Below are 19,915 nucleotides of genomic sequence, written 5' to 3' on the forward strand. Positions count from 1 at the left end.
TCTCTATCTGTCTGTCTCTGCTTCCTGTCATGAATTGAGATGCTTCCTGGGTTATGGGCTGTCACCATTTGTCACTAGCCATAGGGCCAAAACAACAGGCCAAGGAATTGTAGACTGAAACCTTTCAACTGTGAGACCAAACTAATGTGTCTTAGTTAGGGTTCTGTTGCTGTGAAGACACTTTTGTGAGCAAGGGAAGAGACACTATGAGCTTGACAACTCTTCTAAAGGAAAACATTTCATTGGGAATGGCTCACAGTTCAGAGATTTAATCCATTATCTTATTGTAGGAAGCATGACAGCATATAAACAGACATGGAGCGGGAGATGAATGAAAGTGCAGGCAGCAGGAAGAGATTCGGAGATCTCAAAGCCCACCCCAGTGAAAGGCTTCCTCTAACAAAGCCACACCTACTTTAACAAGACCACACCTCCTAAGAGTGCTACTCCCTATGAACCTTATGGGGGTCATTCTTTCAAACCACCACACAACTTCTCCTCTGAGGAAAGACTGGCTATGGATGCTCCCGTGTGATCCTCCTCGGGGAACTTTTGTGCAAGATCAGCAGACGAGGAAATCAGAACTTGTGAGACTTCTATAAAGTTGATAGAGTATTATATTCTTCAAAAGCAATGTTTCTCTTCTTACAATGAGACTGGAAGGAACCTTTCAACCTACCTTTATAGAGAAAGCCATAGAAGATCACACGGCTACATCTTGGAGTAGATAATAGAATGGACATCCGCACATTTTTAAGCAGTTGCTACTTCCCAGGCACCAGTCTGCACCCGTCATCTGTGAGTTTACTCAGCCACTTAAGCAAGTCAATCCTTGTCCAACTCGCTCAAGTGGCACAGCTTAAGAACCACAAGCATCCGAATAGGCTCCCAAGTCATTTGGCTCTATGGTTTGAAAACATCTGAAATGGAGAGCTGGGGAGGGTCAGAAGAAAACTGCGGAGTTCTCCCCAGAGGACTGGAGGGTTGGGACGTGGAAAGAAGCTTTTCTTGTCTTTGTTTTCTTTCTTTTTTCTCTTTCTTTCTTTCTTTCTCTTTCTTTCTTTCTTTCTTTCTTTCTTTCTTTCTTTCTTTCTTCCTCTCTCTCTTTCAGATATTTTATTTATTTACATTTCAAATATTATCCCCTTTCCCGATTCCCCACCCCCGGAGACACCCTCTATCCCATCCCCATCCCCCTGTTTCTATGAGGGTGTGCCCCCACCCTTCCACTGACTCCTGCCCCCCCCCCCCTTGCATTCCTCTACACTGGGACATCAAGCCTTCATAGGACCAAAGGCCTCTTCTCCCATTGAACTGATCACGGGATCCTCAATGGAGAATTTAGAGAAAGGACTGAAGGAGCTGAGGGATTTGCAACCCCATAGGAAGAACAACAATATCAACCAACCAGAGCTCCCAGGGTCTAAACCACCAACTAAGGAGTACACATGGAGGGGCATCCATGGCACCAGCAGCATATGTGGAAGGAAGCTTTTCTAAGTCAAGGGATTCAGCCAGGTCTGGAGATACTGGTGCTAGTTGAGAGAGCTCCAGAATTCTCTAGTCTGAGGACAGAGGAATTTCTGGAAAACATGGCCTTCTATAAGGAAGGCATGTTGAGAAGATGGAGGTTACTTAAAGACGAGGCTGTGTGTATTTTTTGATATCTGCATCTTAGGCCCCAGACTCCTACTCCTATTAGATGGCATGTTCCATATAGATTAACTTGGGGCTGTGACCCAGGAAGTTCACTTTCAGAGTTCTGAGTCTTTTAAGAGGAGGTTGCTACAGTTCAGAGTGGTTCCTTTTAGTATTTGTTACTCTCCTGTTGCTGTGATGAAATCCCAGGACCAAGAGCCAACAATAGGAGAGAATATTTATTTTGACTTCCCATAACAGGGGGAAGAGACCATGATGGAGTAGGGAATAGGAAACTGGCTTATCAAGTCTTTTATCTGTACACAGGAAACAAAAAGTGTGACCTGGAAGTAGGGTAAAGCTCTCAAAGCCCATCCACAGTGCTGCAGTTCCTCCATCAAGACTCCTCCTCCTAATGATTGTAAAATAACATCCCCCAAATCGGACCGCTAACTTGGAACCAAGCATTCAAATACTTGCATCCTGATGGGCATTTCCCACTCAAATTACTACAACTGAGCTTTCATGAGTGGTGTAAATGTAGCATTATCGTCTTTCTTCTGCTAGGGTAGAAAGTGAGATGACTAGCACCTATGAAACTAGGATGCTATCTTAACTGAACTAACCATTCTAAAGACCCCTGGTTGGGTTGCCAACTCCATTGGGTGATTATCCATTATGCTTTAAAATGACAGTTTTACAACTCACACTTACCAGGCAGATCTCTTTTACCGTTAAGATAGACCTTCACTGTACTGTCACAACTGTATGTGAGCAGATGATTCATCTGGGCTTGTTTAGAACTTCCCCATGTATACTACAGAAAGTCTCAAGCAATCCAAGACTTTCTCTAGACTCTGTCTTGTCTTGTGCCAGCCTATAGCTGCAGTCTGAGTATATTTCTCTCATTTTCTGCCAGTCCACCCACCTTTAATCCCCTGAAGTTCCAAGTCCTCAAACTTCATTTAGATATGTGTACTTCTAGACACCCCCTTAGAGGCTCAGTCTTGGAATGAGACTTCACATGGATAAATGTGTGGACCACTTAGAAATGTTTTTCTCACATACCATCCTATGGAGTTGCGAAGAGCTCATGGTTGAGGCAAGGCACAATTATGAAATATTCTGACCTTATGGATGAGAAAATTGCACAGCAAAAACACAGCAGAATTTAGTTATTCTTAAATTGAGAACACTGCTACATAAGTTATTGTATTGAATGAGATAATATCTATGAGTGATAGCATTTAAATAGTTTTGTAGTTGAGTATATTTTGTTTCTTGTAAGTAGGAGGAGTATTTCAATGAAGGAATTATTTATCAAGAGACAAAGTTTTAAATAAATCTCCCAAATTGAGCTTCTTTGGATAAATTAGCTAGAGCTGGCATGCAATTCAGGATTGAAAACAAAAAGACCAAAAGAGACAAACAATCCCTTGGGGTGGGGTGAGGTTAGCTGATGCACCACAAGAAAGGAGAACATTTGGCAGTCCCTTCCACCCTGCCTAAGAACTGTGGTTTCTGCTCACTGCATAGCTGTTTGTTTCTGCTACTAAAGGAATCCAGTATCTCATAGCAGCCTCTATTGTAAAACTGACAGGAACTCTTCTACCCCAGTGGATTAGCCTAACTCTAAACATTCATCTTTTATAGTGAACCGGTATCACCAAAACATATATAATTTTTATATATACAAATAAAAAAATGAAAGTCTGGGCAAGTACAAAACAACATCTGTGTGTAAATTTTTACTTTGCTTCTATCTTCCTAGTAATTCCATCTTCTAGGAATATAGCAATACACACACTGGTGGATGGCTAGGTGGACTTTCTTTATGCTTTTTTTTCAGTTGTCTAGGTTTATCCTTGTACATGTCTAGTATTTGGTATCATATTGGAGTGACAGCATGTACACTTGACTATTTTTCTATTTTGTAATTTTTTATTTTACTTTATAGATATGAGTGTTTTGCCTGCATCTATATATGTGTACCAAATGAGTGCTTAGTGCCCACAAAGGTCAGAAGAAGGCATCAGATCCACTGGAACTGGAGCTACAACACGGGAATTCTGAGAATTAATCCTGGGTCCTCTGAAAGAACAGAAAATGTATGTACAACTGCCCCTTCCTCTGTAGATAGTCTTTGTCCCCTAAAATGCCACACAACAGGGAAGGACTGCTCCGTTCAACATCCCTCCACCGGTTCTCACAGTGACCGATTCAATGACTGATCACAGTCTGAATCTGGTCCCAGGTTTTGCCTAAGTTCTTTTTTGTTGTTGTTGGGTTTTGTTTTGTTTTGTTTGTTTTTGACAGTGCCCTTCCTTTTATTTATTGTTTTATTTATTTGAAATCCAAATATTCCCCACTTCCAAGTCCCCCCTTCAAGAGTTCTTCATGACATCCTCCCTCCTCTTTGCCTCTGAAAGGTGCTCCCCACCCCATACACCCACACCCCAAGCCCTAAAAAATAGATTTATACATTTAAGTGTGTGTGTGTGTTTGTTTATTTAAAAGGGGCCTAGAGAGATGGATCCGTGGCTATTCTTCCAGAAGTCCTGAGACCAGTTCAATTCCCAAAAGCCACATGGTGGCTTATAACCACCTGTAATGGGATCTGATGGCCTCTTCTGTCTGATGCTGTCTTCTGTCATGAAGGTATACATGCAAATAGCTTGGTCATATACATAAATAAATAAATAAATAAATAAATAAATCTTTAAAACAGAAACAAATATGTAAAAGGAAAAGTTGGAACTCTAACTGAATAGAACTGTTTCATAAGCAAAGCCTTGTGGAAGTGGCCACAGCAGGTAACAAGGTCACCCGGAGACTGTCTCACAAGCCACTTAAGTTCTACGTAAATGCCATTTTCATGTTGGTTCTTATAAATAAATGCTTCCAGGCAAACCAAAAACATTCACGTTATTAGATTCCAGAGGCAACTGAGTGTTGGTGTTATCAAAGGTAATTTGCATATACAATTTGCATGCTATTTTGCAACCTTTCTGATTTAATGATTCATTAGAAATGATCAAATTATCCTGTTACGGGAACTGTTGAAAATAAATACAGTGACCCATTTTTTTTTCTATTATCATTTGGCTTTGGAATATACACCTGTGCTATATTATCTTTGAAGCTAAAACAAAGACATTTGCCATTGAGGGTCTGTGGGAGGATTGCTCAGAAGTTTTTTAACACACGCAAGTTAGATGTGTATACAAGCTGATTCCCAAACCTTTACAAGATCTATGTGAGTGTCTCTGATTTTCAGACTACATTTGATTTTTTGGAGTAAATATGAAATTTTGATGTTTCCCTTTTCCTCTTATTTTGCATGTTACCTGAAAGAGGATGTTGTCTCAAACCCTAAACCCCGAGGCAGCTAACACCCTTTTCCCTCCTAGCCCAATTTAACACTTCAGTCTTCCATTAACGTCTAAACCAGAGTTACCTTTAGTGAAATAAAGCCTTTTAGAGCCATTCCTCTGGTCGCACCTATCTGCTCATCCCTTCCATTAAAAGCCCTTTCCTCCCAGTTGTATGAAGTTAACAGGTCTCCATGTTCATAATCAGCCTGCTGCCGTGGGGAATGCTGAGTGCTGGGTGCCATCAGGGATGGTGAATGAGGCTTCAAAATATTTTGAACCAAGCAAGATTGTTATTTCCTGAAAGCCAACTCGAGACAAACTGGAAAAATTACAATAGTTTTTCAGTCATTTGTTCAGTGTGAGATCATAGCCTTGGGGACTGAGCACTTGATTATAAAAGAGAACTCTGCGGTCTTTGTCGGCACCATGCCTGCCCTCAATTCCTGGGGCCCATAACAAACCACCAAGAAGTTGCCAGTTTTAAACCACAGGCATTCATTATCTCCAAACTCTAGAGAACAGAAACCAGAAGATGAGAGAGAAAAATTCATGCCTTGCCTCTCCTCTGTCTGGTGGGCCTGGGTGTAGGTTGGCTTGTGGCTTAGACACTTTGACCTCTACTTCCCTTGTCCTGTGGCCTTCTCTTTCACTACAAACCTTTCCTCTGCTCTTCCCACAAGGACACTGATCGTTGGATTTGAGGCCTATCCAAATATGTTGAGCCTCTTACCTCAAGATCTTTCTTTCAATCCCATCAGTAAAGATTCTTTCTTCAAACAGTCATACTCATACATTTGGGGTAGATCTAAATTGTAGTGTGAACCAGTCAATCTACCACACACCTTCATAATGTTTCATCTTAAAAACCCAAACACTTTACAAGCTGACCTATATCAATGTGGTTTTACATAATTAGGTCCCCTATGGCAGTCATAACTATTCTGAGGTTTGATTCACTGGAGGCTCCTTTCACCTCCTCACTCTCTGCTTCTATGATACACTGAAAACAAGACCCTGACCCAATTCTGGTGCAGACAAACACTATTAACACACTGACCCACAGCATTGCTCCATGGCTCTTGTAATTCAATGAGTTGTCCATTGTTTGCGCTTCGGAATCTTTATTCAGCATGCGGCAAGAAAAAGCCACAGAATATAATAATATTTCAATGCCAGGATGCTGGTTGTCTTCTTGCCATAGTTTGTGTCCTCCCAGCCAAGGACCTATGTGACAGGAGGCTTGATTCCCATTGTGACCCTATTAGGAGATGGTAGAACATGGAATAGGTGGAGCCCAGTTAAATGCCATTAGATCACTAAGGGTGAGAGAGTTTTCAAGTTCAAGCAACCATTTGCTAAATCTCATCTTATAGTAGGTATAAAAGAGGTTCTTTCTTTAACTCCCTAACTTGACATATGGCCATTCCCTCCTTCAAGTGCTGCACTATAAAGTTCTACCAAGGGCAAGCTTGGCCATATAACCCTCAATATACCATGCTATAATTTCAGCCTCCCAAACTGAAAGCTAGTAAACCTCTTTCCCATAACATTAGCCTTGGGTATATAAGTAATGAAAACTAGACTAATATACTTGTATTTTACAATTTTTCAGATTAGAGTTTATAGATAATCAGTGTGCTATAAAATACAGTTGGGATGTTTGGCCAGCAACTTACAAAAGAAAGATATAGTAGAATTGAATTGAATTGAATTGAATTGAATTGAAAATATACAAGATAAGTTAAGACTCAGCAGAAAACAAAACACCTATCCCATGTTTGTGTGTGTATGTGGTGTGTTTGTGGAGTGTCTGTGATGTGTGTGTGTATCTCTGTGTGTGTAACTGTGTGTATTTATTAGGTCAGAAAATGATGTTGTAGACTATATTTGATACTATAATATAAAAAAAAAATCAAGCCAAAACAAGAAATCCATCTTAAGTGAAAGGTGGTTGTGGGCACAAACTGTAATTGGTCCTTTTACCTAAGACAACACTCCTGCAGATGCAGGCTGGTGGGCACCCTTGTGACCCACACACACAATGGAAGCTGCTTCTGTGTAATTATTTCTAGGCAGTTTAACACAGTCATTCATCTCATCAATTAAAAAAATCATTTTAACATCATCTCACCCCAATCAGCAAATGTTCTAAAGATAGTCACTTACAATAGTTTCCCCTTGAAGATGGATTTCTGATTTCATTTATTAAAATACAAATTACCACTGATTATGTACTCTTGATTAAAGCATTTTTAACTATTATCCAACTCTAAAGTATAAATAAAACAAAGCTCTGCCCTGTGTGCTGAACGTGTAGGTGCAACTGTGTGTGTTGGGGTCAGGGAGTGTTTGCATGGGAACATGCAAGTGTGCATAACTTCCTCTCATTTCTGTGATAAAACTCTGATTAAAAAGATTGTGGAGGAGCTGGACTTGGTGGCGCACACCTTTAATCCCAGCACTTGGGAGGCAGAGGTAGGCAGATTTCTGAGTTCAAGGCAAGCCTGGTCTACAGAGTGAGTTCCAGGACAACCAGGGCTACACAGAGAAACCCTGTCTCGAAAAACAAACAAACAAAAAGGTTGTGGAGGAACTGGTTTATTCCATTCTACTTCCATGTCACGATCCACTGTTAAAGAAAAATCAGGGCTCATGATAGGAACCTGGAGATAGGATTCCCCGAGGAAGCACCGCTGGCTGGGTTGCTCTCTGGCATGCTCAGAGGCCTATGCTTAGCTAGCATTCTTGTAAAACTTAGGACCACCTGCTTAGTGATGATGCTGCCCACAGTGATCTGGGCTCTCTTGCCTCAATTAATAATAAAGATAATCGCTCACAGGCCAATCAGATCCAGGTAAGTCTTCGGTTTCCACTTTCCTCTCAGTTGACCCTAGCCTGTACCAAGTTGACACTTAAGGCTAATTAGAACAATGAGGGACAGAGGCTGACTGCAGACAATCTTTCAGGAAAAATGGGGAAAAATTAATAGAATTTTTAACCCACTACATTGTGTAATATTGGCTCCTAAGCATTGATACTCAATGTAAAGGGAGCCACAGTTAAGTATACGACCTGAAACCTCACCTGTCATCTACTGATGGATAAGAGATAAGAGAGGTACAAAGCCAGGCAATCAAAAGATTTCAAAGGCATCATCTGAAAATGATATATTCAGTCGAACCTCATGAGGTTGTTTCTAGTTATTTTGTTTATACACAGCAATATCCATTCTCTGACAAATCACTGGCTTTCCACTATCTGGAAGACAGTGAATGTGTCATAATAAATGCCAGAGGCAAGAAGTAAAACCAGACTGTAATCTCCACCTTCAGCTGTGCCTGCCATGGCTGCAGGGATATGTCGAATGTCACTCTGAGCCCTTGTTACATACAAAGGCTGAGACCACTGGGAAAACAAAAACAAAACCCAAACATCTGAAGCCCTTTGTTCACGAAGAGAAACACTTTGCCCTCTCTTTCTTTTGTCATCTTTATCACAAACTCTACACGTATTTTTTATTTGATATGTAATGTCCCACCCTCTCAGGTACAGGGAATCTTTCAGATGTGAGTACTGACCTCTTGGTTCATTACTTAGAGAATACCTGCTTCAGTCCATGTTTCTCTAAGACCATCATCCTCAGGGCAGCTGCAGTGGCTGGGTAGAGACTGGTCCATCTCAGGGAGGCAGTGGGAGGCAGCTCCTGAACTCAGTCTCAACAGGTCTGGTACACATCCCTTTGTCTCACTGAACCATACTTTAAAAATTATATTATATTATTATATTTAATATCCTGATCACAGTTTCCCCTCTCTTGACTGCTCCCAGTCCTTTTCCTGCTTCCCTCCCTCCCCATCCACTCCTCCCGTTTCTCATGAGAAAAGGGCAGTTCTTCCAGAAATATCAACCAGTCATGGCATATCAAGTTGCAGTAGGACTAGGAAAACCAAGATATAAAGTGAGATACAAACCACGGTTCTTCTCTCCCATTAAAGCAAGATGAGGCAACCCAGTAGGGGAAAAGGGTCCGAAAGGTAGGTAACAGAGTCGGAGAGAGCCCTGATCTGACTGTTAGGAGTCCCATAAGAAAGTCAATCTATATAACTGGAAAATATGTGCAGAAGGCCCAGGTTAATCCCACGCAAGCTCCCTGGTGGGCATGAACCACAGTGTCAAACCACTAAATCTGTTGATGAAATTAAAAATTTCAATGCAGCATGCCCAGTCCATGATGGCCCAATTGTAGTCCTTCTGAGAGCTCTGTGTGAATAAGCCTGCTGCATGATCACAGAGCTGACTCTGTTATGTAGCCCTCATTCTCAGCTCTCAGGTTTTAAAGTCTCTCAAGCTGTGGTGCTCTGTAGGACAACATGTAAATGAAAATCTCTTGCCTCTTCTAATAATCTATTGGAGTCATTTTAAAAAATAATGATAACTTTAAAGCAGGTAAGCTGCTGTCCAGTGCCACACTTAATAAAGTAAGTAAATTTTCTAGAGTCCTTGAAGTTTGTAAGATTACAAGTCTTTGCATGTTACAATTGGCACTTAAGAACTAAGCTCCTAGATGTTAGAAAGATGACTGATTCAGTACAGTGGTTGCTATGTAAGTATGAGAACCTAAATATCCACATAAAAGCTGGACGTGGCAAGCAAATATCTGTCACCTTGGTGTTGGGAGAAGCAGAGACAAGGATTCCTGGAGTTCACTGGCCAGTCAACCAAGCCAAACCGATGAGATTCAGGTTCAATGAGAGATTCTGCTTCAAAAATAATAATAATAATAAGGTGGAGAATAATAAAGAAAGATTTACAATGATAGCCATTGGCTGGCAGTCATGCACACCCATGTGTGAGTATTGGGGGAGGGAAAGAAAGAGAAAGAACAACATTCAGAAACTCCTTGTAATTGGGGCTCAGGCTTATTCTCATAGAAATTTGGGTGCACTTTGCAAATCTGTGAATGTCTTTAACTGTTCTTTTTTCTATCATAAACAGGTGTATAGTGGTAAAAATCTGACTTCAAATGAATGTGCATGTTCATTCCTTCATGACATCCTTTTCAGGTGGTATAAACTTCTCTCAAACTCCTCCCAGATCTTCCCTAATCAGACCCTTCCTTACATGGTTGTCTATGACATTTGCATGGTAATTCCTCTTCATAATGATGTTTCTGTAAGTTGGGTGTGCACTGCCATGGTTGCCAGAAGAGGGAGGTAAACAGAGCATTTCTGTTGGAGACTTGGACTCAGATGTGATCCTCAATTGGGTTTAACCTTAGACTACAGCTGGCCAAGTTTCCTTTGTGTTCCTAGAAAAGCTCACTTTTGTGGCTAAGTGGATGTAGGCCATCCCAATGCGATTCCTCTCGGCTATGGTTACCGTCTTCCCTGATCTGGCTGGGCTGCAAGAGGTTAACTCCTCATACTTTTCTTGATATTATTTTTCCTCTTGTCTGGAAGAACTCCCCTCTCTGTCTTTTGATCTTTGCTTTCCACTCAGCAAAGGCAAATCTCTCAGAAATGGAAGATGGATGGATTCATTGATATTCTCCCAACAATGTCTTGGTTGGCAGCAATTGTTTTATTATGGATTATATTCTTAATAAAAGTCAATTATGGTGGCAAAAGATAATGGAGTTATTTCCTACAAATATTTAAACATTACATGAGGTGCAGACTTTAATATTTTTACTTATTAATATTCATATTTAATTCATATAGGCTTACTGGCATTAATAAATCATAGAGTGTAGATTTTAAAAATTTATCTATATAAATATAGTCGTATATATGCATATGTGCACATATGTGTATGTATATTTTAAGATAATTAATTAATACAGTGTGAATAACATACCACCCTGGGTATTTCACACATGAGGACAGTCTCTCCAGGCAATTGAATACTCTGTAACTAGCTAGGAGGCTTAGTGTGTAAATGACAATTTTAGACATCAGAAAGCAGTGAGTGAGAGAAAAGAGATGCAGACTGTGTGGGATTAGACTTAGGGGGAGACTACTGGTGTGGGTCAGAACAGTGAAAACCTAATGTTTTGGGTATCCTCTTTGAGAAGAATCATGAAGACACTTGGTTCTGCAGATCTTCTAGTTCCTGGGTCCTTGGACATCCATGGCAAGTAAGATCCAAGTACAGTAGGCACAGGCAACCCAGTTAGATTTTAAGATCTGCCCTACTTTATTTCTTTTTACAAAGGAGGTCAACATCTCATGGAAGACCCTCAAAGACAGTAAAAACTAAAAAGAGTCTTTGAACTGCATAGTTTAATAATATTTTATTTCAATTCACAACATCGCTGTCTACTTTCGTCTTGTAAAAAAAAAAAAATGGAGCCGATCACTTAAGTAACCTTCATAAAGTCAGACAGTTGGTCAGCTGTAGTCTCCCCACCTCTAGCCTGGAACCTGCTTGCTCAAGGGTGGAGTTTCCTGCTCATTCGTTCTGCCACACCCACTGCTGGACCTTGCCACTTTGCTGCTTGGAGCCACACACTTGTTCACCCTGCTACTGGACCCCGAGTTATTTGGCGGGAATCGGGTCCCCTCCCCCTTCCTTTATAACTGAGTGTCTGAACAAGTAAAATGGAGCTTTGAACAGAATGAACTTGTCTTGGCTCCTTTTCTTCTTTCTCCCCGTCTAGTTCCTCTCTTTTCAGCTGAGTGGCCATCTCAGTCGAACCGTTCTCATTGCGAGCTGCTGGCCAACCACAACAGTCAGCGACTGAGTCAGAAGGAGCTTGGCAAGCCTAAAGAAATCAAGAGCTCTCTTTTATGAGCAAGGAACTTGATTGTTGCATTTATTGCAATGAAATCTAAAACCAACAGCTCCAGTATTATCGTAGCACAATGATCAAACAGAGTAGCCCCACACTTCCAGAGTTCATCATAATCCAGGGTGTATTTTGTCTAGCTGCAGAGAATTGGAGAGCTGTGCAAAGCCTTTATTGTTTGAATCTCTCTTGGTTCAAATCCTCAGCCTTTGTTCCATGGATGGCCAGACCTATCAAATCCATCAAGGCACCTTATGACAACCAAAGTTAGCCTCTTTTAGGAAAGCACAAACCCTAACCCGGCCTTGGGACATAGCTCTACTCATCAAGCTAAAGTTCACCTTGAACCTCTGTCTCTCTCCCAGGAAAGAGGAACCAAAGGATGCATTAGACTAAGAGATTTATGCTGTCCATTTTCCTCATAAGACGCCTGCTAGTGACAGCCACTAGCAGACCAGGTAATATCTGATCACAGCAGTGGCAAACTAAGTTAACAGTCAGAGGCTTAGATAAAGAACGAGGCAGAGGCCCCCTCTCGCCCTGATCACTGCCAGTTTCACCCATAAGTCCTCCACTGAGTCTTCCAGAGAGGCTGACACCACTGCTCCTGGCCTCAGCTTCTGTCTTGTCTCCTGGTAACCAAGCCCCTTCCAGTCTGGGCCGACTCAAAAGAACAATTTGAGAAGTTCATTTGAATGAAATGGCTTGATTACATGGGAAGGATGATTGGTTGAAAAAAGTCAATTATCCATCCAGTGACAGGTGCCCTCTTTGAAGTCTGGGCACCTGCCGGCATAATCACTGGGTTTGGCAGTCTCAGGCCCTTATTAAAAACAGAATAGGAGAACAATGGACCCGGGGTTTGTTGTTCTTGTCGTCTGTAATTTTTTAAAGCAGGGTAGAGGATGAGAGTGATCAGCAGCTAGCTGGTCATCGCCTCCCAGTTAGCTAACAGAAGCATGAAACAGGTCTGGGCTGCTGCAGCTACTGCTGAGGCTGAGGCTGAGGCTGAGGCTGAGGCTGAGGCTGAGGCTGAGGCTGAGGCTGAGGCTGAGGCTGAGGCTGAGGCTGAGGCTGAGGCTGAGGCTGAGGCTGAGGCTGAGGCTGAGGCTGAGGCAGAGGCTGAGGGTCAAGGTCACAGGAGTGCAGTGTGATCCCTGGTTCCAGTGGCTGCAGAGAGTTTAATGAACTTCAGGAGCAGGAGTGGAGGGGTTATGTGTACTACTTTAAGCATGTTAACTGCTCCAATCTGCAAACTATACAAATTTGCATATTTAGTAACAGGAATGAGGGATCATGTTAAGCTAACTAGGAACACAGTACAGCATCCAAAACTGAAAACAAACAAAGAATGATTTATCCAGTGTTGAGAGAGAAGTCTCAGCCTTATCAGGATCACTGGTGTTCTCTTCTCTCCACCAACCTGGTCTCCTTCCCTCTTGTCAAAGCCCTCTATTCTCTGTCTCCACTCTCATTTACCCAGACCAATGGATGCTATGGTTGTCAGAGCAGAGCAGCAGATGCATAGAGTAGGAGTGGGTGTTGGCAGCAGTAGAGATGTCTGGAGTCCACAGAGTGAGAATGAAGCTGTTTTTTTTTTTTTTCCAGGTAAGATCTATTATTGAGTCAGTCATGGACAAAGGGGAATTCATTACAGTATGTGCCCTCAAGGCATTTGTAACTTAGGTCAGGAGTTAAAAAAAAAAAAAAAAAAAAAAAAAAAAGAGTATGCTTAGGGGCCAGAGAGGAAATGGCACTATGTAAATCCAGTCAAAATATAACAGCAACAATTAGGAGACTGATGAGCTAGAGAGCCAGTGTCCCATCTGGAAGCCACCTGGAATATAGTTTCAAAAGGGAATGGCCCTGTCCTGATAACCTGGTGTTGAGAGAACATCCCAATTTGCAAGGCGAGTTGAAATGTGGATTTGGTACTTTGGCATGACAGTGCTATTTCCAGGCATGTGTTTTTCTACAAAACAAATGCATATTTTGTTTCTAGTCTATGAGCCCCCATCTTTTTCTCATTTATGTTCTAGAATATATTTATTGGCTTCCTGTCTGGTTATGAGGTTAGAAAAATGGCTGTGGCCATCATGATCATAATTTGACTAGGGCTCATTACGACTGGCAACATGCCTGGCCCATGATGATGTCAATAAACTTCATCCTATGTGAGGTAATAGCATTGTTATATCAACTTTACACATAAGGAAAAGTCTTAGATAACGTCTATCAGTCAGATTTGGGGCAAGGAAAAGGAGCCACTCAAATTGAAGGTCAATGAAAGTTTAGTAATAGAATTAGCTACAAAGAAGAGAGTACCCAGTGAGCAAATTTCCACCTGGGCCCAAGACACAGAGAGAGTGATGACACAGTCCACTGTGGGACTGATGATTGCCACCTTATCAAGTGATAGAGACAGGAAGTAGTCCTACCTGCTAAATAATGCAGAACCTAGACCAATGTAGTCATCCTCCATGAAGACCAAGATGCTGTCTAAGAAAATCTTACTGTCCCAAGTTTGAAAGCCCACTCAAAACATAAGCCTCACCAAGGACACTTCCCTTTGCAGCATTTGGGAAACCCATTCCATAAAACCACAACTGATACAAATGTGGACTGGTGGAACACAGTCCTAACTGTTCCATCTACAACACAACTCCTGCACCTAAGACTCAGAGGCCATTTGGAAGAGGGAGCTGAAAAACTTAAGGATCCAAGGAACAGGAGCTTGCTATAAGGTTGTGACTCCTGAAAATTCCAGAGTTAGTCCTATGAAGTTTCACCACCATGGCTGGCTGAACATGACTGGAATAAAGATGCTATCAATAGAATGCTAATGTGGAAGGGGAAATCTCGTGAAAACTTCAACCCTCCACCAAGAACTAGAGGTAACTGAAGAATACTGAGTGTGTATTTATAACAATAGCTCTCTTATTTACTCTTCTGTGTTGTATAATTCCCCCGAATTCCTGGAAAATATTTTCAATACTTCCTCCAAGTGTGTTTTCTGCCTTGCTCCATAAATTGCCCATCTCCTAGCCTCTGGGAGGCCCCATGGAAATAGTCTTCCCTAGGAAATAGACCAACTGGTCATCCAGCCCCAGCTGGTTAGCTCTGAAAGCATACATACAAGCAGAATTGTAAAAATGATTAGAGAAAAAAAGGTCATCAATTTGAAAGAGAGAAGAGGGGTTGTCATAGAGGGTTTGAAGGGAAAGAGAAAGTGATGTGATTCTATTATAATTTCAATAAAATAAAGTAAAGATCTAATGAAAAACATTACATATGTTTGAAAAAAAATGACATAGGGAAAACAAGTCTGCACGTTGGCATTTTTCCCTGAATCACTTGGATCTATGATTTGCTGAATCCATGGATGAGAAAGTTGCAGATAGGGAAGGCTGAGTGGTGCCCCAAGCCTGAGTATAACTGTATTAGTTTGGTTTTGTATTATGATTACTGTTATCAGTCTGTCTACCATTACCCCTGCTGCAGTTTCTTTTCATTCACAGCACTCACAAGGCTGAGTGTACAGTGTTCTAACCTGGTGGTGGGTGAATACTGCTGCTGAAATTAACATTATATTTGAGACACTAAGTGTGGGGGGTGAATAAGAATGGCTCTCATAGGCCTATATGCTTGAGTTTGGTCTTCAGTTAGTGGTACTGTTGGAAAAGATTAGACGGTGTGGCTTTGTTGGAGGATGTGAGTCACTGGGGGTGAGATTTGAGGTTTCAAAATTCCACACGAAGCCCACTCTCTGTCACTGTTTCTGTCTGTTTCTGACTCTCTGTCTCTGTCTGTCTCTCTCTCAGTCTTTCTCTATCTATCTATCTATCTATCTATCTATCTATCTATCTATCTATCTATCTATCTATCATCTATCTCCCTTCTCTCTCTATCACAGCTGAAAATCAGGATATTGCTCTTAGCTATTTCTTCAGTACCATGCTTGTCTGCCTGTAGCCATGCTTTCTGCCATGATGCTAATGGACTAATTCTCTGAACCAAGCCCCCAGTTAGATCCTTTGTTTCCCTTGGTCACAGTGTCTCCTCAGCAGCAGCACACTAAGGAAGACACCAAGTGCTCTATATTTGTGAGCATAAGACTTCAAGCCCAGCTCTTTCTCATGTGTTTTTTCACATCCCAGGATGGCCTGCACAGAGAATTTTCAAACTGTCTGGATGGACAGTTTAAGTAAGTCAGCAAACACGTTTGTAGAAATGTATTACAAATGTTTCCCAGAGACTCGGGGGAATTATATAACACAGAAGAGTAAATAACAGGGGCATTGTTTTATATCCTGCATTTCCTCCCAATGCCTTTGTTGTGAATCTTTCATGCAATGGAGGCTCTGCTGTGTACAGAGAAGGTGACAAGAATTAAGCTTTATCCCTTTCTTCAGGAGAAACCAATGGTGAAAAGTACGGGTGAAAGAGGAGAAAATATATTAACAACATAACATAAAATGGTACAAAAATCCAGCACTCCATCCATTTGGCCTGTCACTACTTCATTTTTGGAATGCTTCTGGGATACAATCCTTTCTGCAAGAATTCTTCTGAAAAGAAATACACATAGCAAATAAACACATCTCCTTGACTGATGGCTGTCAGGATCCAGAGCTGAAGTTCTCATCTACCAACTTGCTGGTAGATGAATTTTACATATGTTCAACCCAATAGTCACCCAGTAAATAACATTTAATGTAAAGTACATTCAGGGAACAAGACAGATATGGCCCCTGTTCTTTTGACCTTACATCTTCTTCTAGAGCAGAAGTTCTCAACCTAGAGTTTACCACCCCTTTGGGTGTTGAATAGCCCTTTTCTCAGAGGTCACCTAAGATCATTAGAAAGCACAGATATTTATATTGTGGTTTACAGTAGTAAAGTCACAGTTATGAAGTAGCCAGGAAAAGTATTTTATGGTTGGGGGTCACAACAAAGTAAGGAATGGCATTGAAGGGGCAACATAAGGAAGATGGAGAACTCTGCCCTAGAAGATGAAGGCATGCTAATGATGTGATATCGAGGAAGAGAGGATTTAACAGTGATTAGTCCTGCAGAGGAAACACTGAGCATCACCGTGAGAATAGCTGCCGGGGGAGGACAAGGAGGACCCACTACCTCTGAAGACTGTAGGCAAGCCCCTCGGTATCACCTACTCTCAGGTTGAAATGTCTGTGAAGTGAGTGCAGAGAACTGGTTAGGAATGAGTGTCTATTCATGGCTAAATAGTCACAGGAGAATCTGTTTTTCAGGGTTTTGATGGTAATATTAACTGTTAACAAGATCAAAATCGCCTCAGTCCTAGGCTCTAGGAAGTCATCCTGTGAGCATGTGTGTAAGGGAGTGCATCACCTAGGACATCAGCCCATATATAAGGGCATTTCTAGACTGGGTCAACTGAGATGGGAAGATCCACCCTGAATGTGGGCAGCATCATTTCCTGGACTGAGTCTCAGGCTATAAAAAGGGAGAGAATGCACAAGCAATCACTTCTATCTGCTTCTTAACTAATGATACAATGTGACCAACTGCTCCACATTCCTGCTGCTCTAACTTCCTGACATTGTGTTCTGAATCCTCTAACTGTACGTCATAATAAATCCTCTTCCTTAGGTTCTATTTCTAAGACATTTTGTCACACTGACAAGCAAAGTAACCAATGCAAAGGATTTTCTCATTTCCCTCACTACCCTGTAGCAATGAGAGCACTGGGCAGTATTTCTCACACATTTGTTCCTCAGAGACAATTGACAGTCCTAAAGAGAGTCCAAGTTCAGACTATCAAAAAACTTGTGTGAAAGGACCATAATTTTTCCATCATGTGTTCACATACTCACAAAGCAAAGTCTTAACCTGGTGTGGTGGCTTAAATGATAACAACCCCCATAGGCTTATATCTTCCAATTCTTAGTTCCCAGTTGGTGGAACTGTTTTCGAAGGATCAGGAGGTGTGGCCTTGTTGGAAGAAGTGTGCCCTTTGGGCTGGGCTTGGATGTTTCAAACAGCTACCTCATTCCCAGGTAGCTGCCTCTCTTTCCTTGCCACATGCTGTGTCTCAGTGTTTACACTCTCAGCTGTTGTTCTAGTGCCAGGTCTACCTTCCTGCTTGCTGCCATGCTTCCCACAATGACGGTCGGTCATAAACTCTAACCCTCCAGAACTGATTCCCAAGATTAAATCTTTTGTAAGTTGCCTTGGTCCTGGTGCTTTGTCACAGCAGTGGAAAGGTAACTAAGACACTTGGTTTAGCTTCTGGCTCTGACTAGGGTTAGACACACAGCCCTGGTAAGATCTAAATATTCTTTGAAGAGTCCCTCTGAGGACCAAGCTCGTACCTGCTTGTGATGTGAACAGGAAGCTTGAGGTGTGGAGAATGTATGAGGTCCCTGGGTCCCCTTCTCCCAACTCCCCTCCTGTCTCTCTCTGTCTCTCTCTCTGTCTCTGTCTCTCTCTCTCTCTCTCTCTCTCTCTCTCTCTTTAAGATTCATGGTTGCTGGGATTTGAACTCATTTTTTTTTTTTTAGATTCATGGTTGCTGGGATTTGAACTCGTTTTTTTTTTTTTTTAGATTCATGGTTGCTGGGATTTGAACTCGGTTTTTTTGTTTTGTTTTGTTTTGTTTTGTTTTTTAAGATTCATGGTTTCATGAATCTTAAAAAAAAACCAAAAAACAAAAACAAAAACAAAAACCCGAGTTAAAATCCCTCCTGTGTCTCTTAAAGGCTTAAAAAAAAAAAAAAGACCTTGAACTACCCAAACTAATCGTCCCACAGAACAAGGAGCAATGTATTATTAGCCTAGAATTGTCTACTTTGGAGGCATTGCTAATGATTTGTCACTGTAGGACTCTGTGCCCTATGCTCTCCTGAGTTTAGTCCTGAATTCTTCCCCTTGTTAAAAAATCACTTGTATACAAATACACAGACAGCAGACAGATGCATACAGAAACACACACACACCCTATCCATTGACCTAACTCAGATGCCCAAAATATCTATATGAACATGAAGGACATCATGGTGTGGGGGTGGGGTAGGGAATTTCTCCAAGTAAGCATCATGAAAACCACAAGGCAAGCCACTAAGAATCACGTCTGTCAGCACAGTCCTCCCCAAGGAGGAATGAAATGTGTTGATCCTCTCAGATCTCCTCAACAGCAGCAGACCCCTTGTTCTGTGCTAGGGTTGGGGCATTGTGCTCTTCGCAGGTCACCTCCTGAGAGTAATCAGAAGTGGTAAAACACATTGTTGTCAGGAGTAAATAGGTTGTGTTAAATAATAGGAGAAACGAAATCAGTCCTGAACCACTCCTGTAAAGTAATAAGGTACCAATTAAGCAATAGTAAGTAGTATTTGGAGACACCGCCACTAGAACTTGTGTATCGAAATGAGCATGGTTTCCTTCAAAAGAGTCCCTTTGGGAAACTAAACAGTTGCTTCAACTGTGCTGCCATGGACCAAGCTATTTCTGCCACTGGAACGGTTTATGTACGAGTCAACCAGAAAACAGCCTCAAAGGAGAATCACATGCCATTTTTCACAACCAGAAACAACTCTGTGTGGGTCGAACATCCATCAGGCTCTCGGCTTCCTCAGGAGACAGAAAAATCACTGACCTGAAGTGGGCTCAAATAGCAGCAGCATGGTGTGAGGTGGGGGTGGGGAGCAGTGCAGTGCCCTCTGTCCTAACTGCCCAGAGTCCTAATGATCCTTCCCCCTGCCTGGGGCTCTCCTCCTTCAGTATGCCCGGGGATCCCCACCTCCTCCTTCATCACTGTTGCCAGTTATCTTTCTTGCTTCATAACTCAGTTGTGACTGAGCATGCTCTTTCAGCCTCAATATTTAACGGCCGTGTCTTTGCTTCTCTCACTTCATTTTCGTTCTGTTGTCATTCACAGAAGTGTACTTTGCAGACTTTCAATGTTAGCAATTAACCAATAGCATAACTGAGCAAGTCTGTGCTCTGTCTGCATGGGGATCAAGCAACAGCCAAACATGAAGTGAGGCCACAGAGAACAAGGACTTGGTCTCCTTGCCTCTTCTCTCTTCCTCTTCTATCCCCTCCTCCCCTTCCTCCTCCTCCCCTTCATCCTTTTCTC

At 41.9% G+C, this 19,915-nt stretch overlaps 1 long non-coding RNA gene across 1 annotated transcript in view; it reads right to left on the reverse strand.

The window, feature by feature from the left end:
• LOC110297414 overlaps nt 1–19,700 on the reverse strand; it is a 21,557-nt gene extending 1,857 nt beyond the window's left edge. Inside the window, exons 1-2 of the long non-coding RNA XR_002378283.1 lie at nt 19,433–19,700; nt 18,153–18,238 (exon numbers count right to left, since the gene is read on the reverse strand). This is a non-coding gene — a long non-coding RNA (uncharacterized LOC110297414). The remainder of the gene's footprint in view (nt 1–18,152; nt 18,239–19,432) is intronic.
• Between the last annotated feature and the right edge of the window lie 215 nt (nt 19,701–19,915).

The sequence above is a fragment of the Mus caroli genome, chromosome 7 (genome assembly GCF_900094665.2).
Source record: "Mus caroli chromosome 7, CAROLI_EIJ_v1.1, whole genome shotgun sequence".
Lineage (NCBI taxonomy): Eukaryota > Metazoa > Chordata > Mammalia > Rodentia > Muridae > Mus > Mus caroli.